This window comes from Rhagoletis pomonella, unplaced genomic scaffold (genome assembly GCF_013731165.1).
Source record: "Rhagoletis pomonella isolate Grant_MI unplaced genomic scaffold, Rhpom_1.0 Rhpom_scaffold_00002, whole genome shotgun sequence".
In the NCBI taxonomy this organism is placed as follows: domain Eukaryota; kingdom Metazoa; phylum Arthropoda; class Insecta; order Diptera; family Tephritidae; genus Rhagoletis; species Rhagoletis pomonella.
The window spans coordinates 25,693,292-25,717,052 of NW_023458556.1; the positions used below are offsets into that span (position 1 = coordinate 25,693,292).

The 23,761-nt window shown below is 33.5% G+C and overlaps 1 protein-coding gene across 1 annotated transcript in view; it reads right to left on the bottom strand.

Annotated features, from left to right (window-relative positions):
- The window catches only part of LOC118733347, a 60,799-nt gene extending 39,480 nt beyond the window's left edge, over positions 1-21,319 (bottom strand). The window contains exon 1 of the mRNA XM_036462710.1: positions 18,554-21,319. The gene's annotated coding sequence lies outside the window, so the exon portion shown is untranslated. The remainder of the gene's footprint in view (positions 1-18,553) is intronic.
- Positions 21,320-23,761: the final 2,442 nt, after the last annotated feature.

Below are 23,761 nucleotides of genomic sequence, written 5' to 3' on the forward strand. Positions count from 1 at the left end.
TTATCCATTCATACTAAAATATCGATACTTGGATATAAGAAGAAGAGATAATTAGGGATAAAACAGAGAACCTTTTCTAAATAAGCCAAGTTTTACTCTCTCCTATAAAATTTTGGCAACCTCACATACGAGGTTTTGCATTTTGTTGATATGCGGTTCTGTATTTTAAACGACGATATGTATGTATGTACATACATGCTATATTGCACACCCATATGTACTATGTATGTATATAACTTACAGTAAAAGTAGAAAGTGTGAAGCGTTATATACTTATGTGTTCATGTGTTTGTCTGCCAAGTGTTTTCAAGGAATTTTTGTGTTCATCGGTACATCAGTCACAGTCTGATGGAAGGCTTCACATTTTTCAAAGCACTGTGCTGTAAAAAAGTTCGTCCAAAACGAGCTTACTTACTGTCAATTGAAAAAATTGAAGCTCGAACTTAACTTGAAATTTTGATGATTTAATATCCAGAGTACTTTGTTATCGATTGAAACAGGCCCTGAGATTAATTTTGCTGGAGATATGTTCTGACAATTTTTGATTTCAGAAAAATATTCAATTATAATTTTGATTCAAAGAAATATCTTTGTGTCTCAGTGTCAAACAGTTTCGGCTCTTCCAGTGGCGCCAGTGATACGAGTGTCGGCAGACTTCGGTTTTGCCAGTGCCGCCAGTGTCTCCAGTGCCATCGAGTTCTTATTCAAAATTTTTCCCTATGGCGTTTTCTTTACCTAAATGCAGCAAGAATATACATAACTAGATTGACACTGGTGGCCACTGGCAACACTGATGACTCCGACAAAAGTGTGAATAGACACTCTCATGAATTAAAAATAATTTTTTTTCAAATATTTTTTTACTTCTCGTAATAAAAAAGTGTACTGATTTTGTTATTTTTCATAAAGTAAATATGCCCAAAGAAAAAACCGTTTAAGAAAAGCCACTCACACCATAAATCCGGGAGGAAATCTACTCCATTATTTCCAGAGTATCTATGTATATTTTCATGTATTTTTTGCCGATAACGTACGGTACGTAAACCCATTGGTCGACGTTTATTTTGAATGTTTCCATAAAAAATCACACTCTTTATAAAAAACAGTGAAATCGAAGGCCAAGTATAAAGTCAGCCCTTCACAACTAAACGACAAAGGCGGCATGTAAAATTTACTTCTTTAAAATTCTTGTTAATTGCTGATCCATATTTTTTGTAGCTGCTAAAGTGCCATTGCCACCGCCTAAGAATTGTAAACCATTTTGCCTGTAATCAAAAACTACAAAGCCAAAGCAGGAAATGACAATGGCCACGCATTTAATTGCATTCGTGGTTGTATTGCAAGCAATTTGCTACAAAACTGGAGTGCGGCCTACACGCGCCACATTGAAAAATTCGCTCCAAAGCAATTATAAATTGCTACCGGCTACTAGCCTTGGTATAAATTCTAGTAACCCAAACAAGTGACACTTGTCGACTTCTGGCGTGATCGGACCAATACAAACCGGGTGCGCCAGTTTGCGAATTTCACACAAGTCACCCGAAAGGCAAGCATTCTATGTAAATATGTAGTGCACTCATAGAAAGGCGAATAAGAAAAGAGAAATACATAATTACAAAAAAAGAAAAGAAATCGACCAAGTAAATAAAAAATTGTCAGCTGTTCAGTCGTCTTATGTTGTTGTTTGGGTTGCTTAGTTGTATTTAGTATGTGAATATGTATAGATTCATACATGTATACAAAAACATATATCGCTAGCTTGGAGTGAAAATTTGCTAAGTCCACTTTTTCTAAAAACATATCTTCTGATGCACTTTTATTTGATTACGCGCTTGTAGCATAGGAAGATTCTACGTGTAATTCTAAGCTAATTTTCCGTAGAAACCGCGGCTCAAAAATCAATTTCGAGTTTACCATGTTGCGAAAATAGGTTTCGAAGAAAATGCGAAAACGTTCATTGTTGCGCCCTCTGGCGTTAGTTTTAAGAAAAAGATAAGTGCAGAAATGGATTCCTCATTATAGTATGATTTTTTTTTTTTAAATTTAAGCCCTTTTTTACGACACTACAGCAAAATGCTAAGAAACCTATTTTCGCAATTTGGCAAACTCCATATTGATTTTTTAGACTCATGGTTTCTTCGGCAAATTTGATTAGAATTACAGGTAGAATCCGTCTATGCTACACGCGCGTAGTCAAAAATATCTGCCATACAAATTGACCCGCCCTAATGTTTGTATAATATCTGCTTAATTTGTTGTCTCGCTAACTCATAGCTAACGACATTTGTGTTGCTAGTAAAATAGTTTATCTCTGCAATTCCATGTCCATATGGTTGCTCGCACGCTGTTCAACTATATATCGCACACCGTCTTCAAAAGGGTCACAACTGAAAATTTGGTATTTTTGAGATTATGCGCTAAAAATGTACGCAGAGCTTTTATTTACCTTTCAGAAAAAGCTGGAGCAAATTTTTGTTATAATTTGTTTAAAAAAAAACCTAAGGTAAAGTCGCCCTTGCCGATATAGTTTTTCGCCTTTTCTGACAAACGTATTATTTTGAGTTGTGACTCTTTTGAAGACGGTGTGCGATATCTGCTGCTTGCTCCAGTCTTAAAAAATGGGTGCGTAAAGAAGTGGCAGCGTGTGGGCTTATACAATAAAATTTCTTTATATGTATGTATAATTTCCTACTCGTAAATATCCAGTTGTGACCTTGATATAATTTAAAAGTTTTTAAAATAAAGTGCACGCTGGCGCCAATACAGACAATTGGCAAAATTACGATAGAGAAACAAAAAAGTCTACAATAGAGACTTTGAGCTTTCCCACTATAAGCGAGTAACTAAGGGTGGCAGCGCAACAGTGCCATTGATTCTGGGTTATTTCTCTTTTATTTCATTTCAATTATTTTTAAATTAAAATACAGTTCATTCTTTAACCATATAAACGCAAGTTCCAAAGATTCGACAACTTTTTGTTTTTAATTTTGGTATTTTTTTTTTAATTTTCTAAAAATTTGGAGATTTTTTTTTTAATTTTCTACCAGGCCTGATCTTACGCTTCTATGATTTTTTAGAGAATAAACTGCATTTTAATTGGAAATAATAAATAAATAAATAAATAAAACAAAAATAAAATATAACCAAGAAAAAAAACGAAAAAGCATTGCGCCTATTCAAGTGCATGGCAGCGTATGAATTAGCGACTGGTTAAAGATTTCTTAGTTGGAGTGCATTGATCTTAAAAAATTCTCTCATATGTAGCCTGCTGCAGTGAGCCATGGTGAAGCAGTTGGGTGGCTACCATAACACTACCTTTTCTTCACACCATTTGTCTTAATGGTTGAAATCATTCAGTTGCGGAAACACAGTAAAGTCGTATAATCGAGAGATGAAGTGCTCTCCAATATATGCATTCAACTGTCGCTAATGATTTTTTGTACTGTTTTATATTAAATCAAAATTACTTTGATGGAGTGGAGAACAAGATTTATAGTGAATTAAATAAATTCGTCGCTTCGCCACATGATTCGCATTAATTTAATTTGTTTTATGTCATGCAATGTCACTTAACGTTTTGACCAAATTGAAAAGCATTCGCTCGTTCACGACACATGATCCAATTGGGTTATTGATGTCATAAAAAGTTTTTCAACTAATAAATAAAAGTCGCAAACAAATACATACATGTATGCATATGTATTTCGAATTAAATCTGCCAACGTTGAATGAGTGATATTATTTCCACTTAAGCTTGTGCAAACCTTGAAATATTGGGTCATATGAAAAGTTTCCTGAATTTTTTCACTATGTAGTGATGATGCCCATACAGCTGGCAACACTAATTCAATTGCACCAAACTGAGGTACGTTGAAAAAGGTGACATTTCAGGCTACATCTTAAGTGAAGACACCGCTGTAATTCGGCGCTAGTGCAAATACGCTATGTGATATTTTTTTACTATAAGAAGTACATAAATATACGGTGAGAATTTTTTTAGGTCGCATTTTAGGAGGCAAACTGTCAAACCGCTAGAGATAATCGGTACCATCAAGGTATTACTCAAATCGGTACTTGTTCTTGTATCAAACAAGGTATAGATACTTACTCAGTATCGGAAAGGTATCGAGTACTTGGAGTTAGAACTACGATTTTGCATATTTTTCAAAGTTATTGATTTTTTTTCACAAAAATTATGCATTTTTACAAGTTTTTTATCATTTCATATTTTTCCATAAAAAAATGTATGACAATAATTATTTTTGTATGGTATTTGCTTTCAGAAACAATAGAATACATTTATAGAAGATTAATAGATAAAGTTTTTTTCATATAAAATGAGTTTAAGAACAGAACTCATTTTTTGTTATATTTTCCAAAAACATAAACTTTAACAAGTGTTTTCCTGAAAGGCGGTTTCGAGATTTTGATTTAGTTGTACCTGTTTTTGAGAAAAGTCTCTCGCAAGGGACAGATGTCCCAACAACCATTATGTATAGATGGGATTGCTTATGTAGCTGCGGAAATGTAGTGCGCATATTTTTCCATTTTTGCTTTTCAAAGAAGATGCTGAAGCATGATAATAAGTTTTGCGCTTCCGATACAAGTACTTTTTTTTCGATACCTACCTGGATCGCTGTAAAAAGTATGGAGTACACAAATACTTGGTAAATTGAGAAAAGTATCGAGTATGTACTTGGATTTACTTGTATCGATTTATCCCTACAAACAGCTGAAAAAGAAAACACAAAAACAAAATATTCCCGCTTCTTGCTTAAATTGACGTGCTGAGTAATCATTGATGATTTCTTACTGTAAGTAAGTTAATTTAAGTTAAGTCTAGACTAACTGAGCTTTTACAGTGGGACTAAACAAAGTCCCTTTCCTCCTTTTAATGTGTGTTATCCATGTTTAAGCTAATGAGAAGTGATGTCAATAGCCTTTTTTAACATAATGTAATAAATTTTAATGTCTTCAAACCAATTTAAATAAGTATTAACAAGTCGAACTGTGAATTGTATGTGATGCCTTTCACTGATTAAGTCAAGACAATTAAATAATATTAAAACCACGTCGTAGCCTGAGTTTCAATTCTTTTTATTACAAAAAAATGCTTGCTGCCTTCAAAAAATATTTATCTTACGTGTGTAATACTCAGTAAATTCTTTATGACAGCTCCAAAGTCCAGTCTGCAGCTCTTCGCATTCGTGTTATGGGGCGGCACATACCGGTATGACCTTTCGATACATCCGTGGTCCGTTTGACGCGCCTGTGATGAAGGTAAAGGAAGTATGCTTCAGCAAGCAGATTGGCAGCGTCTGTGATTGCTAGTCACCATTTATTTTAGAAAAGCGTTTTCTTGGTTAAAGTTTTTTTTTTTTTTAACAACGTAATTTCGTTGTTACACATAAAAGTGTTTAAAATCTAAAGAAAAAGTAGAAAGTCCAATGAACTTTTGTATGCAATAACATTACTTTTCATCTCTGTCTTTAATTAGTTTTTTTTTTATAATTTTCTCACTGAGTTTTACTTTTATGATACTTATGTAGGTATGTATATGTACATACATCTCTCTAGGCATGGGAATATCTAAGCATGTTCAAATGGTGAGAATTTCCTAAGCTTATAATATTTTCAAGCAATTTACCCACGACACTTGACCGTCAAGTAGCTTATTTTTGAATGTCTAATGAATTAAAAGCCGAGATATGAATCATAGTTCAAGCATTTAGTCATTAAAGTGTCTCAAGTAAGATTCTAAAAAAAGATTGCGCCATAACGAAATTGAGTAAATGAGCAAAAAGTTATGCTTTATTCAAAATATTATGTACATATAAATGTATATACCTACGTATGTATGTATGAAAATAAGCCTAAAGTAGCGCCAAAACTTGTAATTCAAGTGAATTTGAGTTTTAGTTTTCATATATTTTTTTTTGTGTTTAAATTTTCATACAAAATCCGTTTTTTTTTGTTATAGATTGTTTTTGTTTTAAGTGACAAGTTGTTAACTAATGTCTCTGTCTGAGAAGCCTGAAATTGAAAAAGCATATAAAAACGAGAAATTCATAATTCATTTTTTCTTAAGTCTTTATTAAGAATTCTTAAACAAATATGCATGTACATACATGTTTACTTAATGCCTATGAAGTTACACACCTAAAACCGGAATTAAAATTTATTAAAAATTTACTGCAATAAAATTTTATTTTATTTATACAAATGACCATGTGGCGCGGCGCGTTGCGGCTTGTTCAATTCTGGGCCGTTTAATGAGCTTGCACTCTTTGGTGAAATACAGTACTGAAGTGAATCATTTTTTTATGTGGCAATGAAATTGAAGCGGAAAATTTTTGTGTAAACAATTGCTTACAAGTGCAATACACCTGGGCACTTTAAAAGAAAAAGCAAATGTTTTAGTTTTTTAATTTTTATTTTAAAGGGCATATGAGCAAACTACATAAACTATTTACTTTTATTAGTACAGATATTTGTGCATGTATGTACAAAAGGTTAAACGCGAATTAGTTGTAGATTAACATTACTTATTTGCCATTAACCGGTCCCTAAGTTAGTACTTCCATTGAAAAGCGCATAATTAGATGATATGACAATGCACAGCTGCTGACTAATACTAAATTTTTGTAGATGATATAAATATATGTTGACAGGTAAACTCAAAATCAACGGAAATAAGGTCAATTGACACTTTTTCGCATGTTGGTGCGAAGAAACCCCAAATGGCATTATTACCTTATCGAAAGCCAAATACAATCCGTTGACATTATTGCTCTTACAAACATTAAATTTGCGTGCTCTAGTTTTTCGCAGGAATAGAGTATGTGTAATACAATATGACAAATATGGGATAATTGCCACGCCCTCCACTCTTGTGGGCGGAAACATTAAATTTCATCCGCTTTCGATGAAATTTGGTTTGTGCTCCCTATTTTATTAGAAAAACGTAAACATAAAATATGAGGAAGATTTGATCACTAAACAAAAACGGGGCCGACCTTTTCTTATACTTAGATTTTTTGATGCTGATTTGAAGTGCATTTACAAAATTTTCTAGCACGTCCAGTTTTTGAGAAAAAACTGTTGAAGTGTCGAAAAATGACAAAACTGGCAAATTTCAATAATTTTTTTCAAATAGAACTTGGACGTAGTTTTTCCGAAGAAAAAAACCATGTATGAATGAAAATCCAAATTGTCTGATGGATACTGCTTCATGTCGATGAGCTGATAAAAATTTAGTGAACAATTAAAAAAAACTCAGTTCTTCAATAGCATTCACCCACAAATAAGAAAATCTCAATCTATGAATTCATTTTAAAAACAAAGTGATTTCATAAACAAATCCACATTAAAAAATCAATATCCCAGATTCATCATGACCCAGTCTTTTGTCTCTTAACACTTTCTGGAATAAAATCTTCAAATTTTTTTTGTCGCTTAAGTTGTATTTAGCGGATGCCTAAAAAAATTTTACACCTAAAATTTTTTCCCGACATAAGTGTTCAAATAAAACTGACACATTCAAAACTTTTTTTCGTGATACATATGTACACACTAGCGTCCCACTGTGGCCGGCTAGTTAAAAAGAGAATGATTGTGGTCTCTGGAAATGTGTATGTAGCTTCAAGATTCGAAGTTTCGAGATTCTAATTTCAATCGAATTTTAGCTCCAAAACGTCGAATTTTTGAAATCGAATTTGACTAAGTTTGACATAACTGTGTGTGGCACCACATTTCCCTTAGGGATGCAAATCAAAAAAATACGTGGATATTTTTTCGATCTGATATAAAATCCGATATTTTCGATGCATCGAATGAATTAAAAATATATGTACAAGAAAATGGAACTATCGGAACTTCGATAAATGTTTAAATATTAACTCACAGTGAAATATATTTATTGATTTAACTATAATTACACATCCGGGTTATACAAATAATTTCATAAAAAATAAATAAGATTTCAGATGCTTTATAATCTAAATACTTTATCTAATGCTGTATCATTTGGTGTCAGCTGTTTATTTGGTGTCAAATGCATTTTAATTAAATCATAAAAACTGACCAAATTTAGATATCGTAGTGCATGTCAAAGACTGTCGTAAAATTTTTGTGTCTGATGATTAACATCCGTTGATGTCAAATGAGAAGCCGTTAGCTATGGACAAACCAAAAATGTGGTTCTATGGAACTCTTCATGCCCTATTATTTTGTTCTTTGTTTACTTAAAGATCTCGCTTTAAGAAGAAAAACATACTTACGTATGTATAAATGTATAAGTATGTAACGCGACGTATGCACAAGTTTCTTTTGTTTGCGCAATGCAAGAAAAATAAATAAAAGCACATTGCGGGTAAGTCCCAAAAAATTAGTTTCTATATACATATTTATGTATGTACATTTTGTTTTTTTTTTTTAAATTCACATAAAAAAAATAAATGATACATTTGATAAATTTTTGGATTTTTTTTCTCTGATATTTTTTTGAAACAACAATTTGCGAAAAAATACTTCTTATTTGTATTTATTTTTGGGTGTGAAGCTAAGAAGGGCGATACGGATAATTAATCCCGTTCACGTAAATTCAATTGAAACTCTTTTTCGTTTTGAGTTATCATTTTTACAAACTTCAACTTTTAATAAAAACATTGTTGAAATAAATCGAATTTGCACCACCAAATTTCGAATCGAATAATCGAATTGTTGGGCATTGTTCGAAATTCGGAAAAAAATTTAACCCCCCCTGCCCATGCCTAGTATGTACATTTTCACTAGGAGTAAATATTATGCAAGCATCAGCTACGACCATATTTTTATTAAATGCTGTTACCTAGCGGTTTTTATGCAAAAGAACAAAACACTAACATAAAAAGCCATTGAGACAATCATTTTCGACGTCATTCAAAAACAATCATCCTAAAAAAAAAAACTAAACAAAACAATATGTAAGTATCTTCAGTGAGCATATTGGCACATTTTCATATCTATTTCAAGCTGGGACATATGTACTACATACCCTGTGGGGAAAATCTCTGGTTCTGAACTGGTGCACTTCTAGTACATTTAGACCCAGTAGCAAAAAACTCGCGAATTTAACATGGCGATGTCCTAGGCAGTGTCAATTTGCCACTGCTGCATCCCTTTTTTAATAGTTCCGAAAAAGTCCTAAATTATATAGTTCCGAATCAGTTTTAAAATCAAAAGACGAAGGTGAAAAGTATCATGATTTTTCAATCTTTACAGTTCTTCCATTAGTGTGATTTTAAATTATTTTCAAAGAAATGTGTTTGCAACTTGAAATTGAAATTGTTTGAATGATTGTAAGTTGTACGTGTACGTTTGCATACCTTTGGCTGTAGTTGAGTTTGCAGAGGTGCTTGCTGTTATTGGTTAGATGCCAGAAAGACCGCAAGCTGTTAAGAGCGAAATACACAACACAAGCGGCTTGACAAACCAAGCGAAATTTCCCTTTGCTTCAAGCCATTTGTGCTGTCTATGGGGTGTTTGAAGGTTTGACAAACCGCTTGAGGGAAATTTGAGCAAAAATCAAATTTTTTTGATTTTCTGGCCGCCATGTTGACGTTTGATCAAACCGCTTGCGATGTGGATGCTAAAATCGCCTCAATTGCAACTGAAATTTCACCAAGTGAAGACGCAAGGGAGAATAATGGTAGAAAACTAAAATGTTTTACATTGTTAACCGAAAGAAAACTAAAATTCTGTGCTTGAACGACTCATGTTTGCATGGTCTATGGCAAAATGGGAAAAGTATGTTTGACAAGCCGCTTGTGTGGTGTATTTCGCTCTTTAAAATTTCAACAAAAATTTTTGTTTTGTATTACCAAGCCATGAAAAAGCATCTCAGAAGTGCAGAATGGAAGCGTATTTGAACGAAAAAGCCGCCGAGCACATATCTATGTAAAGTAAATAAGCCCCCCGCTGTATCCTTGTTTCGATAGTTCTGAACCAGCACTAAATTCGTCACCCTAGATATAGATTTCTAATGAAAAAAGTGAAACAAAATTGTTTTTTTTAAAGAACCCAATTTCGCTAATTTTGAACTGGTGGGGATCTAGTTACTATCGGCCTGGTTTATTTTTGGTGACAAAGATCTAGTACGGAACTAGAAATTTTATTCACTAGTTCGCGGTTTCCCTGCAGGGTACTTAAATTTATCTTTATGTGTATGTGAATGTATTCATATGTGTAAATTTGTATGATATTTATGTTTGACGTTTTTCGATATTTTGCTGACTACGTGACTGAACAGTAAATACATAAATATATATGTATCATGCTTAAATACTTACATGTGAACATTAGGGTACATCACTCTTCATACCAAACAATCGGTACTCAGTTTCCATCGGAATTATAAAACTTATTATATTTTAAGACTTCCATCCAGGCAAAAAATGGGATTTACGTGAGCTGGACTTATTTAAAAAAAAACACATCGAAAAATTTAGTTTTTTTTATAAATAAAATCCGTTTATAAAAATAATTAAAATAAAGAAACGCCTTAGATGTTAGAAGATTTTAAGCTTACAAAAGCTTCACAAAAATGTTTACACATTTTATCAGGGAAAGCAAGCTTTCATAAATCTTAATATTTTTCTTCAATACCTTGACAGCAGTCTTAAAATAAAATAAATTTTATAATTCCGGAGCAAAACCCGCATTTTTTTTTTACTGGCACCCTTATGTACCAAATTAAAAAATACAAAAAAAATTTCCTCAAAATGATCAACGATTCCATAAAAAAACGCATGAACAAAATCTATTTTTATATGGGAGAAAATGCGAAACCTCCTTAACAAAAAAGAATTCTAAAAAATCAATGGTAATTTTTAGGGATTTCAAACTTGCACCTTATTGTACTAAAATTTTATGGACTGCAAAACTGCACACCCAATATTTTTTTAAGAAATATAATTGAAAGGATGAAAATTTTTTAGTATTTCTGGAATTATACAGTGTCCTATATGAAATTGAAAAAAATTGATGCTGCTGGTTTTCGCTGTTGAATGAACTATATTTTTTATAAAAAAAGTAAGAAAAATGTGGTATGGAAAATAGTATATATGGTCACCATCCGCATCATAGACGATCCACTGTGTACATCTTGTTTAGAAGACGAGGACAGTCAGAACATTTTCTCTGCCGCTGTTCGGTCTTCGCCAGACCTAGATGGTAAATTTTTGGTTTGGATGTATTGAGAATGGATGCAGCAACATTCTCTTTTCCTCGACAAGCTGCTAAAATTCATAAAGACAGTTTGGCCCTAACCTATAACTTCTCTCTACAGACCGTAAGTACAATCGGCGTTATTGCCTGAGTGCTGGGAAAAATCGTTTTTGGTTTTTCCGGCCACCCACAATTCAATTCCATTTCAACAAAAATCTGTATAGTAGGTGTGAGAATTGATTGAGATTATGTTGGAGGGAAATTTCGTGAAAATCCAAAGCTTTTTGTCTACTTCACCTCTCCATTTGTGAATCATTGCTCAAAGAGATCCTTTTTTTTCTATATAGGAAGTCTTGGAGCACTTACTATGAAAAAAGGTACCAATGTTTAGAGAATATAAGCTACTAAGTAACTTGGGTTTTATAAATATATCAGGGGTTGGGCAAGCTTTTGTTGATTATTAATCGCATTACTACATGCATATGAATGTTCGTACATATGTATCTATATAGTACTTTCCTAATGCTATTCCAGTGTTATTATTAAAGCTAATCCAGTTTTGTGATCATGTATGCATATTTAAGTATATTTAGTTATGTGTGCTTGTACATAAAAATGTAATTATATATGGACAATTCATGCGCATTGTTATGACAATAAAAAAATGCCATACCAACATATTAATATGCCTTGAGCTGCTGTCATATTGATATGTTACAACTTATAGCTACCGCTTCCTTAAACATGCCACTTACTGTTTCTATTTCACATTGATTTATTACTACCTATTAGTTGTGATGTATGGATATTGTCGACATAGTTAATAATGTTAATGATTGCCAGTTAAGTGATTTTTGTTGACGTCATTGCTAATGAACTTACTGGTAGTTGAGTCAAAGGCTCTCATTCTTAGCTAAGTTGATTCTTAAGTAAATGCATTATGAATAGGCAACATGTGAAGGAGAATGTCTTTTATAATAAGAGGGTAGTTTGAGAAGTCAGTGAGTTTTCGAAATAGCTGTGCCCAATTCACAAGAAAGTATATCGTAGTATAGTTATGAGCCAATTACCGCCAGATAAGCATTCTCATACTAGGACGATAATGCTGTGTGAAAGTCTAAAGCCTTTCATGCACCAACTGATTTGACCTTATCACTGCGGCTTCAGATCATGCAAGTGTTCCATGCATCAGATTTTCATAGAGCACGAAGTCCTGAAAAAGATCTTAGACAAGCAATTCGACACACACAACCTTTTCGTAAATTTTACAGCCGCTTTCCATGCTACGAAAAGTATCGGCCTCCACGATGCCATGCCTTAATTTGGGATCCCTACAAAATTAATACAGCTGTGTATAGTTACGTTGAGCACATTTCTTAGATTTTAGGCGACTTCTTTAACCTGATGCTGGAAAGCGTAATACGTGCTGGAAATCTGAGTCGCTGCGGATTCAGGTACGAATATGGAGAAAGCACGATGCTTCTGGTGTATGTAGATGAGGTCGAAGAAAGCAAAAGTGATAGGTCTAACTATAAGTAGGACAAGGCAAAGTACCGGCTGCGAACACACAAAAAGTCTTCATGTATTGGCACAAACATCGTTTTGGCAGGTACAATTTTGAAGTAGTGATCCAGATTTTACATACATAGATAATAGATAATGTCAGCCTGCAGGTTAAGAGAACAGGTGCTATTTTTGGGCTCGGTAGGTACTTAATCATTTTCTCGAAGAAGGAAAATAAGCTCTTTAAATCTCCGTTTAGGCTTATTATTTTACATATATCGGAATTGACTTTTGGAAAAATTATTCTAGGGCTTGGTTCAATGGTACAGAAGAAGATTGACTGACGATGGACAGCTATAACCACGATTCAGCCTACTTGATAATTACCTGCTTTCAAAACGGACAGGTTTAGCAGTAAGAAATTTGAGTCAAATGAAAAGGTAAACAAAAAAAAAGAAATCAACATCGATGCGAAATACATCGGAAGGAAAATATGTGTCAATTTGTTAAGCCCTAGTGAAATTAAAAGAAATTTCATCTTTTTTAATCCCAACGAATGCAGTTAGGGTAAGGCATACATACTTTTCCTATAAATACTTATATGTATAGTAAAAATTCATAGCATGGTAAAGTCACTGGGTCCCAAATTTACAGAGCCAGATTTCATTGAAATTCTAAAGGTAGTATCATACGATTGGGCACGCGACGGCAAACAATTTGTACAAACTTTTCAATAGAAGTACGCTGTATTTATCGATCTTGTGAGTACAAAGAAAAATCGTACCAACTTTTTCTTTTTTATACCAATAGCCCAATATCAAAAAATATAAAAATTAACCAAACATGTGACACGGCCTTAAGAGCCCTTTCCAGATATATGGCAATATATTTGTCGCAGAGGGGTCGCTCCTTTTTAAATGACACCAAAGAATGAATAATATGAGAATGTTTTGTCGCTTAAAATATTTGTGAAAAATAACGGGTAAGTTGAGTAAAAAGCAAGTCTGGGTCACCCTAAATTCTATGTTTAAAAATCATTGAAAGTAACATCGATGTATCGTAAAATTTACGATATTAGAAAATTGTATACATCGATGGCAAACAACGAATTTTTGACCAATATTATCGATGTTTCAAAAACATTGATGCATCGCTCGCATCCCTAGCGACAGGTTGCAAATTTGTGAGTTCATGCCGATTGCTACACTGTCCTAGTCCACCTTCGACCAGAAAGATCGCGCAGCCGTAAATGTTCTAATTTCGGCCAGCGTTTGCTGAGTTGACACAAGACCAAGAGTAATCTGCATGTAGTGAAAACTGCTCCCTGTCTCTCTTATATCCGTGAAACGGGTTGGAGAGTGGCTTTTCAGGCCTGGATTCATCCGGAAATAATCAATCGCAGAGGTACGGCAACACCTTGCAAACTTTGAGCGCACCATGAGCAAGGCCAAGACGCTAATAACCGCGTATCTATCAAATTAGAAGTTTAACTCCCTTGGAAGGCACTGCAGTGAAATGAAGGCCCTTCGAAATTGGAACTGTTACCGCCAGTTCACTCATCGCTGGAGGAAATATTAGCGCAGAAAGAGCTAATTGGTGCCAGTCTGGCTACACAAAGCTGAAAGATAAAGTCAAAGACTCCAAAAATACTAGATAGTACAAATTCTAAGTGAGCTAAGCAACCAAGTTTCCAGCGTTTTTAGCTGACTATGCTGAAAAATAAAACGCTTTTATGCCGGGAAAAATATATACATTTTTTTAAAAGGCCACTGACTTTTAAAACAGAGCTCGTTACTAAAGGTCATATAAACAGATAATATATGTAGGTATATACGAGTAAATTACTTATTAGTAAAATGACGCATACGCACGCATATATATACGTCATCGCGTTTAAAAACATCCCACCTCAGCGGAAGCGGGATATAAGTACATAAGTATTAACAAATAAATTTTTAGCCGCCTTGTTTTTAAAAGGCCTCGTTGATCCCACAAGCGCCAAAGTTACTCGGAAATTATTTCAGAGATTTTAATGTTTAGCAGAAATATGTATGTATATACCTTTGTATTTAAATGCCAAATATTTATGCATAAGTGCTTTCGTAAATGTTTGTAAATGCAAGCCGATTTTTACTAAATAATTTTCGTAGAATGTGCAACTTACTCAGATTTCATAGAAAAGTGAGGTCGGAAACCAACGTACATTCATACATACTATGTACACATCTGTATGCATTTACACATTAGATTTCAATGTTTTCTATATAAGTTTTTCTCAAGTTTACATTGAAATTGTTATTGAATGAATTAATCACACCTAATCGTTTTTAGTGTTGAGTATAATCGCTCGCTGCAAAATTAAGTTCGAATTTAGTTAACTTGTCGGAAAATCGAAGCCATTTCTCACTCGTAGGTATATGGCAATGTGCTTGCATGAACTTCAGCTTATAAATTCTACTTTGAAGAGAGATAAAAAAAGTAGTTGAAAAATAGCTCGCCGCTGATAAATATGCGAAATATTTCGCTATGAAAAATGGACCCAAAAGTATTCAGTATCATATCCTAAATTATTGTATAATTTTCTCAAGGTTAGTTTTATGCTACATAGCTAAATAATAATAAAAACAAATATTTGGTGTTGAAAAAGTCCGAAGTTCAGTTTAACATGTTTTCCGATAAGCATGGAAAACAATAAAAAAAAACAAAGAAAAATAAATAAATGAATCCAAAAATACACAGTTTATTTAGCTATGTTTTGTTTTTTTGTATGTTTTATTCTATATATGTATGTATGTATGTATGTATGTTCAAAGTGCTAGCAAACATCTAAACGCTTGGAAACACAAAACACCTAAAAAAATACTTATATGTATAAGCTAGCGCATGTAAAAAAAAAACATTCTAGTACTTTTATGGAGCAATTCTGGCAACTGTCTCTCTCTCTCAACTCACCACTGTCTTACGAAAGACAATTCTTGCAACTATTTTGAAATATATTTTACGTCTTTCGAAAAACTAAATAATTGAAAAATCTGCTAACGAGAAGGTCTTAGCGTTACTCCAATCGTCCTTTAGGAATAAGTTGCCTAGAAATTAAATGAAATAAAAATGTATATAGTCTTATTTTGAAAATATTAAAAACTAATACAAAAAAAAAACAAAAAAAATAGAATTATTAAAAAAAGGTAAAAAATGAAATGAATTCCTAAAAATGAAAGTAAACAAAAAATATTTTTCTATTTAAAATAACATGAATGATCTAAAAAGTAAAAGAAAATTAAATTAAAACAAGTAAGTCTAAGTTCGGAACACGGCCGGATCTACGCACCTTTTCCAAAAATTTATAATAATCTTATTTTTCGTCTAAAAATGATTGTAAACATCAGTTTTGAGTGAATAATCTTCAGTAAATACTAAAATATCGCAGTTTTCGTATTTCTGAAAACTACCGCTATGTGGGACGGAGGCGTGGTTATTGTCCGACTTTGCCTATTTTCAATACAATCCGTCCTACGATGAAAAGAAAAAGAAGTACGTTACCAAGTTTCGTTAAGAAATCTCAATTTTTACTCGAGTTATCGTGTACACAGACGGACGGACGGACAGACAGTCACATTTATGTATACATTTGTCTATACCTATCTCGATTCGTTTTGGCTGTTACAAACAACCGTTATTTGAACAAAGTTATAATACCCTTGTGCACAAGTGCGCTCGGGTATGAAAATAGGGAAAAATGAAATTTGTTCTTAAAAATTAAATGAATTAATAAAAAATTGTTAAAGCAAAAAAGTCTCAAAAGTAAAACAAAAATAAATTTAAAAAAAAACTGATTAAAAAAAGGAAGAAAATTATAAAACAAAAAATTAAAGCTTCTAAAAAGTAAATGAAATTAAAACGTATTTATTCACAGTAGGGTGGTCCAAAAAAGTTAAGTCGGAATTTTAATGCTCTCACCCCCTAGGATTGTTCTATACAGAAAAAATATACATTTTTTATTTTAAAATCAAAAAATATTTACAGATCGCTGAAAGTTTTCCATGTATTTTATGTGGGGAAAAAACAACTTTTCGAAAAAGCAATATAGAATTATTGAAAATCAATATTTTTCATTCAGAAAACTCTTTTCTCTGCAGGGAATTCCCAATATCAATACCCAATTATTTATATAACTATATGTTATAGGTTCGCCAAAACCCCCGAAAATGCAAGGGGAAGGGGCATCTAAACAACAAACAAATATGTTGTGGGGATCTAAAAAAATGTTGCTGGCCGTGGCACCTACGCTTAACCAGCAGTACCCTCGCATATTGGTTCAAAACTGGACTTTAATGGTCATAATTCACTAGAGCCAACCAATTTGAAATATATATTTTTTTTAATGAAAGCTTATAAAATTAGCAAGAGACAAGTTGAGCCCGATTTTTTAATTTTTAGATGTTTATAAAAATTGTTTAGTACAAAGTGCGAAAAAGATAGTAATTTTGAGGGAAATTGATTCTCCTGTTCCAGTTAATAAATGTTGCATAACAAAAACTAATTTAAAACGATTATAAGGCTTCCCCAAAAAAATTCGCAAGAAAAATTTTAAATGTTATAAAAAAAATTTACCGAAAATTTAACTTTTTTTTTAGTTTTTAGAAAAATGTTGGGTATGCGGTTTTATAGATCGTTAAATTTTAGTACAATAAAGTGTAAGCATGTGGCTAAGAGTTCACGTTGATTTTTAATAACTTTTCGAGCGCTTCTGCCTGTTGTGTAGTTTATATTTTTATTATATATATTTCTAAAACTCAACGCGAACTCTTTGCCACTTCAAACTTGCTCTTTATAAAATTTAACGGTCTATAAAACTGCATACCCAAAATTTTTCTTCGAACTAAAAAAAAAATGTATTTTGGTGATTTAATTTTTATAACATGCTAATTTTTTTTAAATATTTTTTTTTCGTTTTACGGCAAGCTTACGATTGTCTTTAAACAGTTTTTATTATGTAATATTCATTAAATGGAACAGGATAGTCAATTTTTTTTTTCAAAATTGCCACTAAAAAAATTAAGACAAGGAAGGGTATCTTGCAAAGTTTATATGTTTTTATTTAAAAGATGTATCAAATTGAGTTAAAAATGAATGCTACAGTGAATTATGAACTGTAAATGCTAGTTTTGAACCACTGTGCGTCGTCTGTTAGGGTACAAGTTTGATCAGATCAACAGCGCCGTTAATCTGAATTATCGTTACCGTCTGTCTATAATATTTTAAGATAGATAGGGATAATATTTATTTTAAGAACAGATATACAGTATATTTTGCTTAGCTGCCCATCCTTCTTTGCACGAAAAACTTGTGCACTTAACCGAAAAAAGCACTTAAGCGATTTTCTTTACTACTTCAATGAGGAAGGTATCCGAATACCTATGAAACCAATTAATGGAGGAGCACTTACCACGTAGAAATTACCGCAAGCGAAATTTTTACCGAATGGTATCTAATTATCTATATAACTACATTAATTGATAGACATTTTCGTTGTTCTGCGAGATGAGCAAAATAAATAAAAGCTTGTAAAATTAGGTAATTGTAGGGCCAGTGCAGGTAAACCTAATACTTTCTTTGATAGTTAATAATAGTTGCACAATTTTTAAGGCTGGTATCGCCAATGCGCAGGTATGTTGAATGCATCTATCGGAGGAGTTTCCTTATAAATGTTAAAAATAATGCCGCTAAAGCAGCAAAGCAAAATATACTGTACTCCCCTGTAGTAATTTATATTTGTTTTACAATATACATAAATTTCAATATATAATTAGTATATGCAGTAAGAAAGTGTGCTTGTATCACTTACTTATTAACGTCCTTTGGAAGTACTGCTTTCTGATTTATGTTGAGCAAAATAAAAGAAATCTCGCAAAATGCAGCAGGTTAATTTTTCTCTTCGAAACGAGCAAATTTTCCAAATTCTCTTAGCAATTTCCGTTCATACAAATACGATATTTTTTCGCGATTTTTTATTTTTTTGTTTTTAGTTGCAATAATCAGACGATGTTCTTGTTGAGGTTAATGTTAGCGCTAGTTTTGATTTCAATTAATAGAGTTAACAGAAGACACACTACTCTCAGCTTGGTGATTTTATTTTTTCACTCTACGAAAAATTGCACTATTCTTAGCGCATAGTTGTTGTTGTTTGTTTATTAACTTAACATTATCGCGCTATGTGCTGTGCGGTAGGTCAGTGCGTGCGCCGTTGTAGATTTTTAAGATCATGCACTGAATATTTGCAAAACGGAAACCAAAAAAAAAAAAAAGTTTTTCGAAAATTTTCGTCTGCAGCGTTCTAGAAATACGCAGTTTTCGCCGTGCGCGAAATTACTGAAGTGTTTTTATTTTAATTTTTTAATTTTTTTTATTTTAGCGCGTATTTTCACCCTCTCAACGCTGGCAGGTTAATGTCCCTCGGCGTTTGTGTGTGCGCGCTAGAAAAAAAAACACACACACAAAAACGAGTGCAAACGATGATCTTTCCTCGCTGTGTGATTTGCAATTGTTGCTGCTGCTATTTGATGCCTGCAACATGCAAATTAAATGCAATTTTTTCGCCTTTTTTTTGTTTTGCGATTTCAACGCTTTGCTTGCCGCTTCGTGCTCTCTTTTGACACTTTTGCTGCTGCAATTCGTTTTCGTTTTTGTTTACGACGCTCGTTTGCTCTACTTATGTATATTTATGCTTTATGCGCCTATGTATGCTTCTCTATGCGTTTTTTGCTTATCAGGAATGTGTCTATTTTTGCCACTATGTGCCTTCGTTTTGCACGAATTTTTCTCTTCTAAATTTATATTTATTTACTGCTGCGCGCGTTTGCTTGCAAATATTTTCATTTCATTTATGCTGTTTTTCCTCCTGCATTCGAACTCTTCGCGTATGTACTTGAAGAAGTCTCCTACTCGTTGCTCTGCTCTTATTTTATTTGTATTTTCTTAATTATTATGATTGCTGCTCTGGCTTGTTATTTGTTTTGCAATTTTGCAATTTGTGCAATGTTGTGTTCGCACGAAATCGGTCGTCCCGCCGCCACTATACTTCGCCGCAACTACTACGGTGTGCGGAGGAGGAGGAGGAGGAGGAGGAGGAGGAGGAGGAGGACGGGGCGTAGGAGTCTTGTTGCAATCGTTCGCTTTGCACTAAATCGCCACAATTCGTAGCAGTGGTTGTTGTTGTTTTTGTTGCTGTAACTGCTATTGCTATTCCGACTGCAATTTCCGCTGCCGCTGCCACTGCACTGAAATCGCCAATAGTCCAGCCAATCGAAAACGTATTGATAAAAGTAAACCAACAACGGTTTCACCATCACACTACAGTAGTCGGTTGCCCTCTTCGTAGCTGTTGTGGTTTTTATTGCTATTGTCGTTGCTATGACTCTTATTTTTACTATTGTTATGGTTGTTGTGTGTTTAGGCCGTTTGCACTCTGTTTTCGCCTGCTTTTCGTACCTACAGTCCCTTTTTTCTGGCCACTTCTGTTACTTATCTCGTTGCAAAATTTTCGCTTTTGCCCGCTGGCCCTGGCAGTCTTGTGAATAGAGTGTTGTAGCGTATGTAGTTGGAAAATCACCAACGCCGATGCTCCTTATTTGTTGTATTTGCTTGAAAGCGAAAGTAAAAGGCTACCCATGTATGTATGTCACGCTATTAGTAATTCGCTAGACTGTCATTCACGGATTCGCCGCGGGTGGGTGTCGCGTGATGCGGCGACGACTGTGGCATTAATTGTTTGAGAGCACGTGACCTTTGGCATGTAAGCACTCTTTACAGCTTGCGCAAACACTGTAATGTATGCAAAGCGCACGTGAAAATAGTGATCGCTGTGTTCACGCTTTTCTCGAAAGTTTAAGTAACTTTTTCTTCGCAGACTATAAGCTTTCTAAAAGTTAATGTTTTTAATTTTTACCCAACACTTTCCGCTTATACACGTCTGCTCAGCTGTGCGTCGTTCCACTTTATGCCGCAGTGCGTATTAATCGTTAAGTATGTATCGTTCAGTTGAAATATCTGCATTCCTTAATTGCATTCGATTTTTCCTTAATTTATTTGCCACTTCTCATCCGCTCATTCATATCGAAATACCGGTATAAACAAGTGCGAGCGAACTTTATTTAATTCAAAGAAGGCGTAGAATTTTCGCAGCACTTTTTAAACCCGATTGCCGCATCTGGAAGTTCGCTTTCTTTTCTTTTATTTTTTAGTTTTTTTTTTTTTAAATGCCTCTTAAACTCGCCCTGCCTTTTAAATGAACACTTTGTTTCATTCACCGCCTTTTACCATCGTTTTATGCATACATGTAAGCTGTATGTACTTTATATATGTACCTATTCATACATACGTGCATATTCATACATATATACATGTGCTCATCGCTTTCAGCCTGCTTTTATGTATATCGTATTTATTTATTTTTATTTTTTTTTTTGCATTCATTTAGATTTTATTTTTGCTTGGCATTTTCCCTGTTCTGTATTTGTGAATAAACTTGTTATACGCCGCTTTTTAATTTGCGCGCACGTTCACCGATCTGCACAACAATTCTCAAACAGCTCTGAATACCAACTGAAGCGATTCTATTTGAAGCGAGACCTTATTCTTTGGGCTGCTGCTCTGCTTTGTGGCGCTTTTTGCGCGTACGTTGTAAATATGTACACAAGTATGCATTTTAAAAAATGTGTGTGTGTTTGTTGTTTGTGCTGGGCGCAATGGCAGTGATCGCGCGATCGCATGCACTGATGATCACATCACATCACAACATCACATGCAATACACAGAAAGCTATTTAACATCTATTTAATAGCGGCATTAAAGCGAACTTGCAAAAGCTTAATTAAAAAGCTTGCGCTTGCTGTTATTTGCGCGCGCTATTTCCACAACTAGCGTTGAATAAAAGAATTATCAATTTGCAGCAAATCGTTATGCATTTCCCGCTAGGGAAAGTAAAGCTCTGCCAGACGACATTTTTAGTTTAGTTTGGGGTTCGTCATTTCACAATAAGGAAGGCTTTAGGCATCATAAATAAAATAAACATTGTTATAATAAGAATTCAAAATCGTTTAGATTAATTTGATCTCTTTGATTTGTGCGCCACTGTCTATAAAAGCTCAGTTAGTCTAGACTTAACTTAAATTAACTTACCGTAAGACATCGTCAATGATTACTCAACACGTCAACTTAAGCCAAGAGCGGAAATATTTTGTTTTTGTATTTTCTCTTTCAGATGTATAACAGTTCGCCGCCTAAAATGCCTTATAAAAAAAATCATGAAAACAAAAACGTTTGCTTTCATTTATTTTTAAGAAATACAAAAACGAGAGTCTGGCAAGCCTGAATATCTCACCGCTCTCTATTTCCGTAAGGCCGTAACTTAAGAACCTAAAATCTACAGGTTCTTAAGTTTCTTACGGTAAGTTAGGTTTTAACTAACCGCCAACACAGTTTCTCATATAACAGGTTGGCCAAAATATTAAGTTAAGTTAAGTTACCGAAATTAAGTCTAGACTAACTGAGTTGTAATGCCTACACTAAAACTAGCCGCCTGCTGGAGAGGTTTACAATAAATAAAATAAAATTAATAAATTAAATTAACAGAATGCGAGCTCAAACAACTTGAAGAAATGTTCTATGAAATTTAGCAAAAAGCACGGGCTACTTGCATGAAGAAGTTAAGTTAAAGTTAAAGCTAAAAGCGTGCCAAGTTCATGATAAGCTGAAATAAGCTAAAACATTGTGAAATTCATTGTAAAGAGCCGACAAAATGAAATGAGCTATGCACATTGAAGTATATCATAAGAGCTTTAAAAGCTTTTGTCCCCTTAAATTAAGCTTAAGAAAAACTTACAATTTGACTCCACGAAATTCACTAATAATATGAAATATTAAAAACTCTTCTTACCGAATTGATTGCCGCACCATTTTGCTTTGTGCACTTCAGTCCAATGTTCTGAGCTTAATGCTTATGCATGTATGTATATTTAGAATTGACATTTATTTAATAGGCATGATCAGTGGCTGGCAGGGTTTCCACCTCGTTAGAAATTCTCCTATTTAGCAGCGCATCTAAGTTTAGGTGGAGGATCGTGGAATAAGAAGCGCATTTGGTGTTTATAATTTTTAATTACATACATAGATACATATTTTGTAGAAATGTGAATGAGCTCAAAGACTAATCTAAATACATGTCTTATTGTATTATTTTATATTGCCGCTTTAAGAAATCACACTTGTACAGAAACACAAACAATTTTCACTTTGGTACAAGAAAATCATTTATTTTAATTTTTTTAAAGCCTCATCTGATTTTCTCTGATGCTACCAAAACTTCAGCTGCCCATCTTACATGCGAAAATATTCTTTAATATTATGGCTACCTGCTCAAAAGAAGTTATACAATAAACGGATGCATGATACATGTCAACATGTACAATCACCGCTTAAATCTGGCGGGAAATTTTATTTTCAAAGTTCACAAAAAATTTAGTAACTTTTTCGGAGAATTCAGTAATATATACAAATTTGCAGGCGACCCGGTGGTACAGTAAATAACTATAAATGACCTTAGGGTCAAGGTGCAGGGATGGTATTTTTCGGGATCGTAGTCGAAAGTTCAAGCCTTAATCTAAGCCTCAGCGGAAGATTCTATCACCCTCTGTTCAATTGCGGTAGCTACTCAAACTTCGCCAAAATCAGTTTTTGCTGTTCAATAAATGGCGTACAAGTGACTAGCAGAACAAGGTGAGGGAATGGTATTTTCAGGGGTGGTAGTCGAGATTTGTAATCAGCACAAAAAAATAGCTTTAACATATGCCGCACCAATTTTTTTTTCTGTCTCTGTAGACCTGTGTAATTTTTGGTATCGCTAGGGTAAGCAAAATGAAATAGAATATAACAAAAAATTAAACCAAAAAAACATAAAAGAATAACATTAAATTAAGCAATATAAAATAAGTTAATTAAAATATAACAAAATAAAATAAAATAAAATAAAATAAAATAAAATAAAATAAAATAAAAT